The sequence below is a fragment of the Lissotriton helveticus genome, chromosome 1_1 (genome assembly GCF_964261635.1).
Source record: "Lissotriton helveticus chromosome 1_1, aLisHel1.1, whole genome shotgun sequence".
NCBI lineage: Eukaryota > Metazoa > Chordata > Amphibia > Caudata > Salamandridae > Lissotriton > Lissotriton helveticus.
Window position 1 is genome coordinate 857,379,837 of NC_136057.1, and position 14,042 is coordinate 857,393,878.

Genomic DNA, 14,042 nt, shown 5'->3' on the forward strand with positions numbered 1-14,042 from the left:
GTACTGCCTTTGTGCAGTGGGTTGACTTTTTAACTGGATTTTGTGAGGAGGAATAATCATCAATTCTACATGATTTTTATATAATGCAGGAGCTTGGGCCACTGCCCATTTTCTTGCAAGTGTATATTTTTTATGAATTGGAATATGATTTGAGAAGGCAGGCATAATCATTTCTTCGCCATGAGGGCACTCCCTGACAAACTCTGGTGGCCAGTCTTGTGATGTATTCCTATAGGTTCTGTATCGATCCCCCTATTCCTGACCCTGTTCTGGTTAACAAGTTAACTAGCAGCCATCCCATGATGCAGAAACCGTTATCTGATTAAGCCACACCACGGCACAGGAACGTGTTATCTGATTAGGTTATAACGCTTGCCATCTAATTAGACAAGCAATATTCCTCCAGCCCCTGATAAGGCATACAGAGTTCTCAAAACAAATCAAACCTATGACAAGCTGGGAAAAACCCTGCGGCCATTGTTTTGATTTCACCGAGAACTTCAGCAAAAGAATGTGCTAACGACCAGTTCGTATGACATCCTTATTGACGTATCTATGTCCATCCTTACGTCAATCTCGGCACCTTACAGGTATAAATATTACCGGTATTGCCTTAAGCAAACATACGCGGTGGTGACGAGATCGGAGCAGCCAGACTTGCCGAAGCCCAGAGCAGAGCAGACCCCGCTGGCGCAGCCCCGCCTTCCTGACGCGCTGAGAGCGAGACGCTGCTTTCTCCTGCCGAGAAATCCAGCTCTGGCGCTTCCGGGCAGCCCTTGCAGGCAGCCTGGAATATCGAGACCAAAGACGAGAGATACCATCCCTCAACCATCCTAGATTCCAGGTACAGAACTGAATAACCCCTTGCAGAGAATTCTTGAGTCAGTCACTTGGCAAAACAAACTTAACTTAAACTGCTACTTTCTATTGCCGCCCACGTATTAGGCTTAGGTCAGGTACACTGGGGTAGGCGTAGTTAGAAACACCAGTTGAGTACGATTAGTCAAATGTATATGTGTATGTATCTATTTTATCCATTTTAAACCATCATATGGCTTAGAAACCATATAAATGTTTTTACAGTATTATTTTATACTTCTGCTTTTATTGTATGCACTTTACTTAACCATAAGTATTGCGATAATATCGATCCATTTCTCTTGTATGAGAAAAGAGACTGATCAATAAATAACATCTTTTATTGAACACGCCCGTCTCTTCCTTTTCTCTACAATCTGGTGAAACTAAGAATGCACATACTGACTGAGTAAAATAAGTTGTCTTTTGTTTTCACACGACTCTAGAGATACACTCTTGATTAGGGGAGAGCAAAGTTGTCATGTTCTATGGTTGTCAGAAACTAAATCCCTTCTTGTCTATCCAGGGAGGTTCAACTCCTCCTTGCCTATTCGAGAAAGTTTCTAGTGAACTCTGAGCTAGCTGGCAAACCCAAAACTTTAAGTCTAATATCGACAATAGAAGACCTAGTTAACGTCTGGTCTAGGCCTATACTATTGAAGGTGTTATTCCAATGCGCAGAGCCTATTGGGATAATAGGAACTACACTACATGGCGCCCAAACGTTTGGAAAGGCGATAAAACTAACGCAAGACATTAGAGTAACTCAGTCGTGCTTTTTCACTCAGACCCCTTTTTTCCCATAATACTCCAAAGACGTCTGGAGTGGGTGAAAGGTCATATCCGCCAAACCTCGCAGGAGGAAACTCCTATGTATGGTTCTTGGTTTAGTCAACGTTGAAGGATACACTGTTCCAAAATATTGTGCATCTAATCTTTGTTTCCATAAGAAACCTGATCTGCAAACAAACGGAATAACCTTCTGAACAGTACAATGTCAGAAAGTGAGGATGAAAGAGAGGCAGTTAGAATAGCAGCTGAACTCGTAGCAGCTGATACTACTATGCAAGCAGCAGACCCGGATATAATACTCATCCCGGTCAACATAAGAAAATCTATAACTTTAAAACTTATAGAAAATGGACTGACACCTAAAGGTGGCACAGTCATATTCGTAATTGAGGCACACGAATATCGGCAGACAGAGGTGTTCTATTCATGGATACACTTTCCAGCAGCAAACGCTGTAACAAAGCACTTCCACTATTACAAAACAGAGGAACCTCCTAATGAGTACACTCCTTTCGAGGAGGTGGAAGTACCACTTAAATTTCAAGAGCACCTGCTCTTGTTTAATGGCGCCCTAAAACACAATAATCACATCACCAGGCTCGGTCCGTTAGGTAGACCAGGAGCAACGTGGCCGGTCCTAGCCGGATACACACCACATCCAGACATCGAAAGAATGTCTGCAGTAGATCTTTTAGTACAACTAAAACAATTAATAAAAGTACATAGACAATTAGTCCAATATGTAATGCGGACTTCAACAATCCAACCAGCAATTAAAATTCCACAGCTGACCCCTCATCAGGGGAACACAAATAAAATTACACCACAGAACATACAATCCTGCCTAGGTAAAGTACCAGCTAAACGGGAACAAATACCATTCTGGTTAGCACAAAAAATCACCCAAATAGAGGCGGTGTTTCCAGACACCACCCCGTTGGAAAAACACAGAATTCTGACTATCTGTCTTCCAATGGGAATCGCACCACACGTGGAGGACTGTGACACTTGGGGTACAGTCTTTGCTTCCATTTACACAAAAACGCATGGTGTTCCATCCATCTCGGTAATACCAGATGTGCTAAAACAAATTCAAGATGAATACGGTCCAGAACCCGCTTTAACTCTTGGTATGAAATTACTAAAAGACTTCAAGCAGGTCTCGGCAATACTACTAGCCAACATAAAGGGAGAAGCAGCAAACGTGGCGATCCGCCAAAGGTTAAAAGAAACAGATATAGCAGACCAACCAGCTGAAATTGCCAGAATTATAGAAAAATCCTATGAGGAACTAGGTAGAGATAGTTTAGGTGGAATACCAGTAAACCACAACTGATTGATAGTCCTGAAAAAGTATTTTTTAATAATAATTTAACATCACAAAAAAAGAGCTGGGATGGAAACAAACAATCCAATCCTAAAGAAAAGAAATTCCAGTCCAGAGGAAGGTCTCCTCGGCGGAGAGAAAAATCTCCAAACCAAGGACACAGGTCTCCCCAAAGTGAGCCCTCTGGGAAAAGATACAACCTTAGAAATAGGGATAATATAAAGAAGCCTGATAGATATCAAGAAATTGATACACGCCCCTCTCAATCTTTTCAGACTTCCTCGCAGAAATCGGAAAGGAGAGGACGATCAGAACAAAGAGAAGAGCACGTCAAGTCCAAAGACAAGGAACCTGCTCATCTAAAAAAGAAATTACAATTTCCAAAAAAGAAGGTAGCCAGTATTAAAGTAATTAACAATGCCGAGAATACTGAGGACAAAACTGAAAAACGGAGAATGGGCTCAGACAATGCTAGACAGTGCAGCAGAAGTGAGCATAGCTCGAAAAGTCCTTATGAATCATCTGGAGACAGTGGACACGAATGAATACCTTCAAGTGGAAACTGCAGACACCAGAGTTAGCAAACCTCACAAAATATATGAGATAACTTTACGTATAGAAGGGGATAAGACTAGAAAAATAAGGGGACTATTTTGGGATAATCTCTCCAAGGGCTATGACATCCTTCTAGCTGAAAAAGACTGGCCACCAGAGTTTGTCAGGGACTGCCCTCATGGCGAAGAAATAATTATGCCTGCCTTCTCAAATCATATCCTAATTCATAAAAAATACACACTTGCTAGAAAGTGGGCAGTAGCTCAAGCTCCTGCTTTATATAAAAATCATGTAGGATGGGATGAGGACTCTCCTCCTCACAAAATCCGGTTAAAATCACAACCTACTGCACAAAGACAGTACCCAATTAAGCAAGAAGCTAAAAAACAGGTAAAAGAGATCCTAGATCAACTAGAATACAAGGGGGTGATTGAAACTTGCACCTCACAAATGAACAACCCTTTGTTTCCGGTCTCCAAACCAGACAATTCATATTGTCTAGTTTTGGATTACAGACACCTTAACTCATGTTGCAAAACTTTTGCAGTGCAAAACTCGCATAGTGCTGCACTAATGAATAACATAGTGCGCAAAAAATACAAAACAACATTAGACATCTCTAATGGATTCTTTTGTCAAAATATAGCACCAGAGAGCAGATATTTGTCCGCGTTCTCAATAAATGGCGCTCAAAAACAATTCTGTCGGTTACCCCAGGGGTACAAGAACAGCCCAGGATTATTCTCAGCGAGAGTAACAGAGTTACTACAAACATATGACGACGAAGCATTATCTTATGTCGACGACATATACCTGACAGATGATGACTTGGATACTCACTTGAAGAGAGTGAACACCATAATACTTGGGTTCGCAGCAGAGGGTTACAAATTCAACTTTAAAAAATCTAGAATTGCCCATCTAACAGTCCTGTTCTTAGGATATGAATTATCAAGTGAAGGCAAAAGCCTGGCTGACAATTTCCTAGAGAAATGTGCCGTACTCCAAGCACCTAGAACACTAAAAAACCTACAGTCAATTCTAGGCTTCCTAAATTTCGGAAGAACATACATTGCAAATTACGCAGAAAGGGTAAAACCCCTTTATGATCTAATAAAACCAGATTTTAAAAGAACCAATTGGACTCAAATACACACAGAAATTCTGAGATCCTTACAAACAGACATGTTAATTAAAACAAAATTAGAAACACGTGATAACACACGCAATCTTGTGATTCGAGTCATCCCAGGAAGATGCGGATTCACATACCTGACCTCTAATGAGGGAGAAAAGGTACCAATTGCATTCAAATCACACGTGTTCACAGAAGCTGAAAAGAAGTTCAGCATTAAAGAAAACATTGTTTATGCAGTTCAAACCGCAATAGCTAGAGAAAAAGATAAAGCTGACGGTAGACGTATCACAGTCAGAACAGCAGAATCAGCCTTTGAGGCATTAACAACACCGTGTAATTTACCAACGACAGCATTGAATCCGGAATGGATACAATGGGTGAATTCAATTACAACGGACAGAGTAAAATACTACTTTGATCCAGAATTAAAAGAATTGAAAAATCTAGAATATGAAAGAACATTCCCTCTGCCAATCGACATTCTGCCATTACGACAGTACACTTGTGTAATCTATACAGAAGGACATGCTCAACCCTCCGTTTGGGGAGAACAAGCATACAACCCCACATGTGAGATTACAAAAGAAGTGTGGCGCGGAGGTAAACTAAGACCTCTATTAACAAAAACACACTCAGTAGAAACTAATTCAGAAGAACAGACTGAAATAATAGCATTGAAAATGGCGCTAGATAATGCAGATCGCGAATTCCCGACACTTATAGTGTCCGATTCATATTACTGCGTCAAATCATATAACAACGATTTGCAGAAATGGATTCAAAACGGTTACAAAGATGACACAGGTGCTACAATAAAGAAAAAATGCTTTGGGAACAAATAGTTCTGTTACAGAAAGAACTACCGAAGACTCACGTGATACACTCACTGAGTCATCAGCGTGCTGGCGTTCACGCTGCAGGGAATTCATTGGCTGAGACAGCCACAACGGTAGCAACTAAATCGGCTTCCTTAGCTAGAAAAAAGCGTACAGTGAAATACATTGACGGTGAAACAGTGCTGGCGGTGAGAACGTCATCAAAAGGCGACTGCTCAGCGCTACCGATCAACTATCCACTCAATTATACATACATAATCGATGCAAACTCCGTTCCTTTTGCTCGAATCCCTGGAGTGGGGGATAGAGTAATTCCAAACATGGACAGGAGAACTTTGTTAATTGTAGACGCACATATAGGCGAGGGTCTTAGTCATCTCAAACTAAAAGATTCTCTGGAAGAACTACAATCAGTGTACTGGTGGCCAGGCATGAGCCTGCAGCATCACATTTTTGTAAAAAAATGCCCGGACTGCAACAGAGATCGCAGCGGCGAGAGAAACGGTGTAATACCATGGCGTTTCACTCAAGAAGGGCTAAGCAATAATCAATAAGACCAGTATGAATAAGGCGTCCTATTAACAAACAAAGACTAGTTTCCACTTATAATGTAGACCCCCAGCACTTGGCTGACGTCGGGACTTTTATACAAAGATTTGCGAGTCTAAATGGCATATACGCTAGGATCATGCTACGTTTGACCAATGTTTTCACTTTAGCCCTCAAGCCTGTGGGGAAACATGGCCAAATGAGCATAGCACAGCGGGATTCTTCTCACTTCCTTCCTGAGGGATACGGGATGGTGTAAAGAAAAAACCAAGGCATAAAGCTATCTATAACGGAAAGGATATTAGGTTCGGGAGCTGGGTGGGTCAAACATCTAATAAGTGTCCAACGTAGTCTAAACAACCTGCCACGAAATTCTCTGAAGGGATTCAGTCCGTACGAATTATTGTTTGGAACTAGGATGTTAGTCTTAGATCTTGACAGTCAGACTTCAGTGGTGAAGGAAAAAAGCTTTGATATCAAAGATCGTTTGGCTATTTTGCAGGACTTAAACGAAACAAGAAAAGACCTGAGCAACATAAAGTTGAAACAGCAGCCAACAACCACTGAAGAACCACCACCTGTCCCAGCAAGACCTGTCTGGATTCCAAAAGTCGGGGATCTAGTCAGAGAAAAGATCGCGGTAAAGAAGGAATTTGGGCCTTCTTGCAGAAAAGCAGTTCCTGTCTTGTCTATCAACGGGACAAGATCAGTTGTACTACCGCCGCTTGCTGGTAAAAAGGAGAACCGAGTTGTATCCATCGACCTGGTAAAACCACAATCATGTGGCCGATAACAAATAGTAGGCCAAGTGGACTCCCGATAAGTAGTAGAACACCAAGTTTTGCTACAAATACAGAGGTCCTAACTAAGAGGCTAATCACATTCGAAACGCCTACAGAACAACAACAAGGACTATGCAACAATGCATTGGAACTTAAACCTCTGAAAGCCCAAATAAAAAAATTTAGTAGAGACACACCAACCTACAATGAAGTAACAAACGAATATGCAAGAAACAGTAATCCTGAAGCAATTGGAACAATTGACAGAACGGCATCCGGCTACTTCATAAACTTCGATGATTCCTCTGAAGACCTCAGTGAATCAAAAACACAGCCATCAACAAAAACCTTTAAAGATAAAGCTAAAGAACTTTTGAAACAACTGAAAGAAACTTATCTGATTTCTCCATGGATTGAATTTTGGGTGGGCTTTGGTGCATTTATCCTCATACTTTGGCTCATCATGGTACTATGCTTGGGACGCTTCATTGAGGGAAAATATGCTAAAATGGACACAGCAAGCCAGAAAATCAACTTGATCCTCAAACCACACACATCTTCACACGTCGAGAAAAGAGAACTTTCTTCAGTCAACTTCACAGCCAATCCTATACCGGGTGGGGTAGCATGGGACAACACTGACTATGAAATTTATGGTCCGGTTGAAATCCTGAAATATCCACACCAAATCAAGATCTTGTTGAGTGACTTTGTAAAACCAAGCTCATTTGCTGATGATTGGGACTTTGAAAGCGTTAATGATATGATGTCTGACCTAGTGATGTCTGCTAAATTTACCAAACATGATTATTTGCAGGGTTCGACTAATTATGATAGTATGTACTGTTACAACCACTATGGTAACCATTTTCTACATAAATCGGCACAACCTAGAAATGTTTTAAATTATAATTAATGGGAACATTGTGCAACCCCTCCAAAAGGAAGCTCAAGATCCTTTTATGACAAATATTCATACTTTTCAGGGTTCAACACAAGTAATGCTGAAACATTTTATTTCAAATTGTCAAATAAGACAGGGACAAAGACCATGCTTACAAACACGAAATTGATATAGTCAGACTAATTTTTTGAACAAATGAATACTTTTGGTTTTGATTATTGGGACAAAAATGTTGAAGTAAAAAGTGTTTGGGGTACAAAAGAATGGCAAGTACAAGGTATAGAATCATTGTTTAGAGCCTGCATGATCCCAGAACAAATTATATTTTTAAATGACACTGTTCAACAAACTACCTGTCTTGGCCTAGCCAAAATCAAAGACTTAAATAAACCGTCTATTCCAAAGCCAACAATGAACAGCAATAGCTCTACAGATGAAGAGATAGACGTAAACTATGTATTAAACCAAAACAGAACACATCCTGATTGGAAACAATGGTTAATCTGGCCCACAGATACTAATAACTGTCAAGACAGATTCCTGAACAAAACACAGGGGTTAACATTGACCAGGCCAGACCCTAGATATTCCCAAAGACACCACCCAGGGATAATAACCACCTACAGTGTGGGCAAACTCTGCCTTCAATGGCTACAAACTTCCACACTGACAGAAATCAAGCAACACCTAACTTTACTTACTGATGGTGCTGACTTGCGTGATTTCATTATGGGACCGCGCAAACAGCGTCAAAAACGCTTCATAGCAGCCTCTGTATATGCAGCTTACAACGAGGCCTGGAAGGTAACTCAAATTGAGACAGCAGAAAGTATACGGGAAATTGACCGTATTAATTTGGAAAAATCACTTTCTGTAGTGGACAATGGGTTAATGACTCTGTCCTCCAGAATTTTTTCTTTGGACAGCATTGTGTCTTCAGCAATCGACATATTATCGCAAGACTTACTGTTGTTACAACACGGTCAGTCTCAATTGCGTTCTATTGTACAGCTTGGCTGGACGTTACAAAATCTACATTCAGGCTATGTGCCTTGGCGTTTAATTAACACAACGTCACTATTCAATATCTTTAACCTTACTGATAAACAAATCAGTATGGCACAGAAGGGTGCTGATTATACAATCCTGAGCATTGAGACACTCGAGAGAATACCAGTGACAATGTCAGAACGACCTGTCAGTGAATGGATAATACATGGGATAATTAATATTCCAATATCAACCTTCAGGATTCAATACTGCCAAAAATATATACAGGCTGGCATGTGCGAAAAATTGGGAAAAGGGTACATTAAGACAACATGGAACGTGCCCTATTCACATGCATGTGTCAGTAATAAAGGACAGAAAGTGTTTCTTAGTGGCAATAATTTTGCGATGTCACTAAGCGGTACACTTCTGTGTAATGGAATTAGTTTGCATGGAGCCTGTGAAGGGAACTCAAATAACCTTTCATGTCACCAGCTAGGCGCACCTGCAACAGAGATAGAACCATTCTTTAAAAGACTCTATAACGGGAGTTACATTCTAATTGTGGATCGCAGATGTTGTAGTTTACTGCCCGGGATTCCTTATCTCATAACTACGACTGCGAAGGTCATGTGCTGTAGACGCTTATTGTTCCCCAGCTCCTTTCCAGACAGGGAGGCAAGGGCATGGCCTAACTTGAAAATTACTTCTATTCGAGTAGATACTTTAAGCAGAATGAAAACAGTGCTTCTTCAGACGCCGACCAGACTCACGTCATCAAAAGAAACGTATGATCTCCTAGTCGCAAGGACGACTGCAGAGATTCACTCATTGTTATCAACTAATTCCCCCATACATTTCGCAGAAATCCTGAATGAAATCTTAAATATTTCTGATACCAGTGGAGTCTCAAAAGTATTTAAGACAGTATTTTCGATGGCATTAACACCATTCAAAGCCATACTGGGTATTTTTCCAGATTTCGTCCATTCGATTTTTGGCGGACTTCCCCTCATTTTGGGACTAATTGCAGGAATCCTATTCTTGGTCCTTATATTTCGTTATGGCAAACCATGTCACAGACAAAACACCTGCGACAAGGGAAGAAACAATCCGAGCCATTGGATACCGGGACCGGATATCAAAAATCCTGGGACTATCCCGGCTTAGAGACCTGAACATGACTTGGTTTCTTTCATTTCGACCAATGTGGCATCGATGTGTTTTACCTGTATTAAGGTGCTTGCTGTGCGGAGAAGAATGCGTGTTGGACACCTGTCGGACGCTACAATCGGATGCGCCTATGGATGCAGAAACATTGTTGGGTCCGGTAACGGCCCATGCTTTGTGCTGCCCTCAACGGCTACCAATCCTGATGACGGCATTCGTGGAAACTTCACCACTACGATTGAGGGGTAGTGAAGTTCATGATGAAAGCAGCATCGATCAGGTACGACCTTCTGTCAGCAATACTAATCAAAACGTCAATGGAGACAATCATGCACACGAATGCATGGTTACACCTTTTTCCGAGTTAGTGGAACTTTCACAGGAAGCTGTTGACAGCTTTTTCGACAGTCTCAATGATATGATGTTCTCACCAGAGCAGAAATAACGACTTTTGAGCAAGCTAGCACACGGCGTTCCCAACACCCTGGATTTGGCCTTCAACTTTAATGATAAAATAGCATGAACAGCTTTCCCTCCAGTTCACGGACAGCAATTTTTTCAGCAGCCCCAAAATATTTTTACGATTTTTCGGGACACTTATCTTCTGCTTAAAGTAAGAACTATTCTTAGAGAACTAAATTTCTATTTTTAGAAACTTTATAGACATTAGCTGCCCGCTGGTATATTCATAAATATTTTGATCTGTGATGAAGTGGTCTCGAACTTTTTTCTGTATTAAGAGCCATTTCATGTGTAAATCTCATATTCGAATCAATAATAATGTATACATATGCGTGATTACTTTAACATTATTCTACAGCTTGAGTGCATATAGTACATGTGACTGTTTTTTTCCGTATATTACATAATTTCGAAATGCATTATATGTATTTTGGGGTGGTAAGGTATACAAGATACTCTACAGTATGTTTTACTATGCCTAGATTCGTAAATATGGCCATAGTTAGCGTGGAGTGGGTGTGATGTATTCCTATAGGTTCTGTATCGATCCTCCTATTCCTGACCCTGTTCTGGTTAACAAGTTAACTAGCAGCCATCCCATGATGCAGAAACCGTTATCTGATTAAGCCACACCACGGCACAGGAACGTGTTATCTGATTAGGTCATAACGCTTGCCATCTAATTAGACAAGCAATATTTCTCCAGCCCCTGATAAGGCATACGGAGTTCTCAAAACAAATCAAACCTATGACAACCTGGGAAAAACCCTGCGGCCATTGTTTTGATTTCACCGAGAACTTCAGCAAAAGAATGTGCTAACGACCAGTTCGTATGACATCCTTATTGACGTATCTATGTCCATCCTTACGTCAATCTCGGCACCTTACAGGTATAAATATTACCGGTATTGCCTTAAGCAAACACACGCGGTGGTGACGAGATCGGAGCAGCCAGACTTGCCGAAGCCCAGAGCAGAGCAGACCCCGCTGGCGCAGCCCGGCCTTCCTGACGCGCTGAGAACGAGACGCTGCTTTCTCCTGCCGAGAAATCCAGCTCCGGCGCTTCCGGGCAGCCCTTGCAGGCAGCCTGGAATATCGAGACCAAAGACGAGAGATACCATCCCTCAACCATCCTAGATTCCAGGTACAGAACTGAATAACCCCTTGCAGAGAATTCTTGAGTCAGTCCCTTGGCAAAACAAACTTAACTTAAACTGCTACTTTCTATTCCCGCCCACGTATTAGGCTTAGGTCAGGTACACTGGGATAGGCGTAGTTAGAAACACCAGTTGAGTACGATTAGTCAAATGTATATGTGTATGTATCTATTTTATCCATTTTAAACCATCATATGGCTTAGAAACCATATAAATGTTTTTACAGTATTATTTTATACTTCTGCTTTTATTGTATGCACTTTACTTAACCATAAGTATTGCGATAATATCGATCCATTTCTCTTGTATGAGAAAAGAGACTGATCAATAAATAACATCTTTTATTGAACACGCCCGTCTCTTCCTTTTCTCTACAATCTGGTGAAACTAAGAATGCACGTACTGACTGAGTAAAATAAGTTGTCTTTTGTTTTCACACGACTCTAGAGATACACTCTTGATTAGGGGAGAGCAAAGTTGTCATGTTCTATGGTTGTCAGAAACGAAATCCCTTCTTGTCTATCCAGGGAGGTTCAACTCCTCCTTGCCTATTCGAGAAAGTTTCTAGTGAACTCTGAGCTAGCTGGCAAACCCAAAACTTTAAGTCTAATATCGACAATAGAAGACCTAGTTAACGTCTGGTCTAGGCCTATACTATTGAAGGTGTTATTCCAATGCGCAGAGCCTATTGGGATAATAGGAACTACACTACTGTCTTTCTCAGCTAACAGGATGTCATAGCCTTTCGAAAGGTTATCCCAAAAGAGACCCCTTACTTTCCTAGTTTTGTCCCCCTCTATACGTAATGTTATTTCGTATATTTTATGAGGTTTGCTAACTCTGGTATCAGCAGTTTCCACTTGAATGTATTCATTCGTGTCCACTGTCTCCAGAAGATTCATCAGGATGTTGCGAGCTATGGTCACTTCTGCTGTGCTGTCTAGCATTGTCTGGGCCCACTCTCCGTTTTTCAGTTGTGTCCTCAGAATCCTCGGCATGTTTAATTCTAATGCTTGCTACCTTCTTTCCTGGAAATTGTAATTTTTTACTTTGATGAGCAGGTTCCTTGTCTTTGGACTTGACGTGCTCTTCCTTGTGTTCTGACCGTCCTCTTCTTTCTGATTTCTGTGAGGAAGTCTGAAAAGATCGAGAGGGACGTGTATCAATATCTTGATATCTATCAGGTTTTTTCAAATGATCCCTATTTCTAAGGTTGTATTTTTTCTCAGAGGGCTCCCTCTGGGGAGACTTGTTCCCTCGGTCTGGAGATCTTTCTCTGGACTGGAATCGTTTTTCTCTGGGAGTGGATTGTTTATTACCCTTCCAACTCTTTTTTGGAGTATTTAGATTATTTTTAATAAATGTTTTGCTGGTTTTTCAGTTAGTTGGGGTTTTACTGGGTTACCACCCAAACTATCTCTACCTAGTTCTTCATAGGATTTTTCTATGATTCTGGCAAGTTCAAATGGTTGTTCTGCTATATCTGTTTCTTTCAATTTCTGGTGGATCGCCACAGATGCTGCTTCTCCTTTTATGTTGGCTAATAATATAGCCGAGACCTGCTTGAAGTCTTTCAGTAATTTCATACCAAGAGTTAAAGCAGGTTCTGGACCGTATTCATTTTGAATCTGTCTTAGTACATCTGGTATTATCGCCATAGACGGAACACCATGTGTTTTTGTGTATATTGAAGCAAAGACTGTGCCCCAAGTGTCACAGTCCTCCACATGTGGTGCGATCCCCATTGGAAGACAAATAGTCAGAATTCTGTTTTTCTCAGTAGGAGTAGTATCAGGAAATATTGCCTCTATTTGAGTGATTTTTTGTGCTAACCAGAATGGAATTTGTTCCCGTTTTGAGGGTATCTTACCAAGACATGATTGTATTCTCTGTAGTGTAATTTTGTTTGTGTTCCCCTGATGAGGGGTCAGCTGTGGAATGTTAATCGCTGGTTGGACTGTTGAAGTGCGCATTACATATTGGACCAATTGTCTATGTATTTTAATTAATAGTTTTAGCTTAGCTAAAAGTTCCCGGTCTGACATTTATTCAGTGTCTGGATGTGGTGTGTAGCTGGCTAGAACCGGCCACGTGGCTCCTGGTCTACCTAGTGGACCTAGCCTGGTGATGTGATTTTGATGTTTTGGGCGCCTTTAAACCAGAGCAGGTGCTCTTGGTAATTTAGTGGGATTTCAACATCCTCGAAAGGAGTGTATTCATCCGGAGGTTCCCCTATTTTGTAATAGTGGAATTCTTTTGTTACAGCGTTTGCTGCTGGAAAGTGTATCCATGAATAGAATACCTCTGTCTGCCGATATTCATGGGCCTCTACCACGAATATGACTGTACCACCTCGTGATGTCAGTCCATTTTCTATAAGTTTAATAGTTATAGTTCTTCTTACGTTGACCGGAATGAGTATAGCATTCGGGTCATTTTCTTGGAGACTTATGTCTTCCGCTAGGAGTTGAGCTGTTATTCTAGCTGCCTCCCTTTCGTCTTCACGTTCCGTCATTTTTACT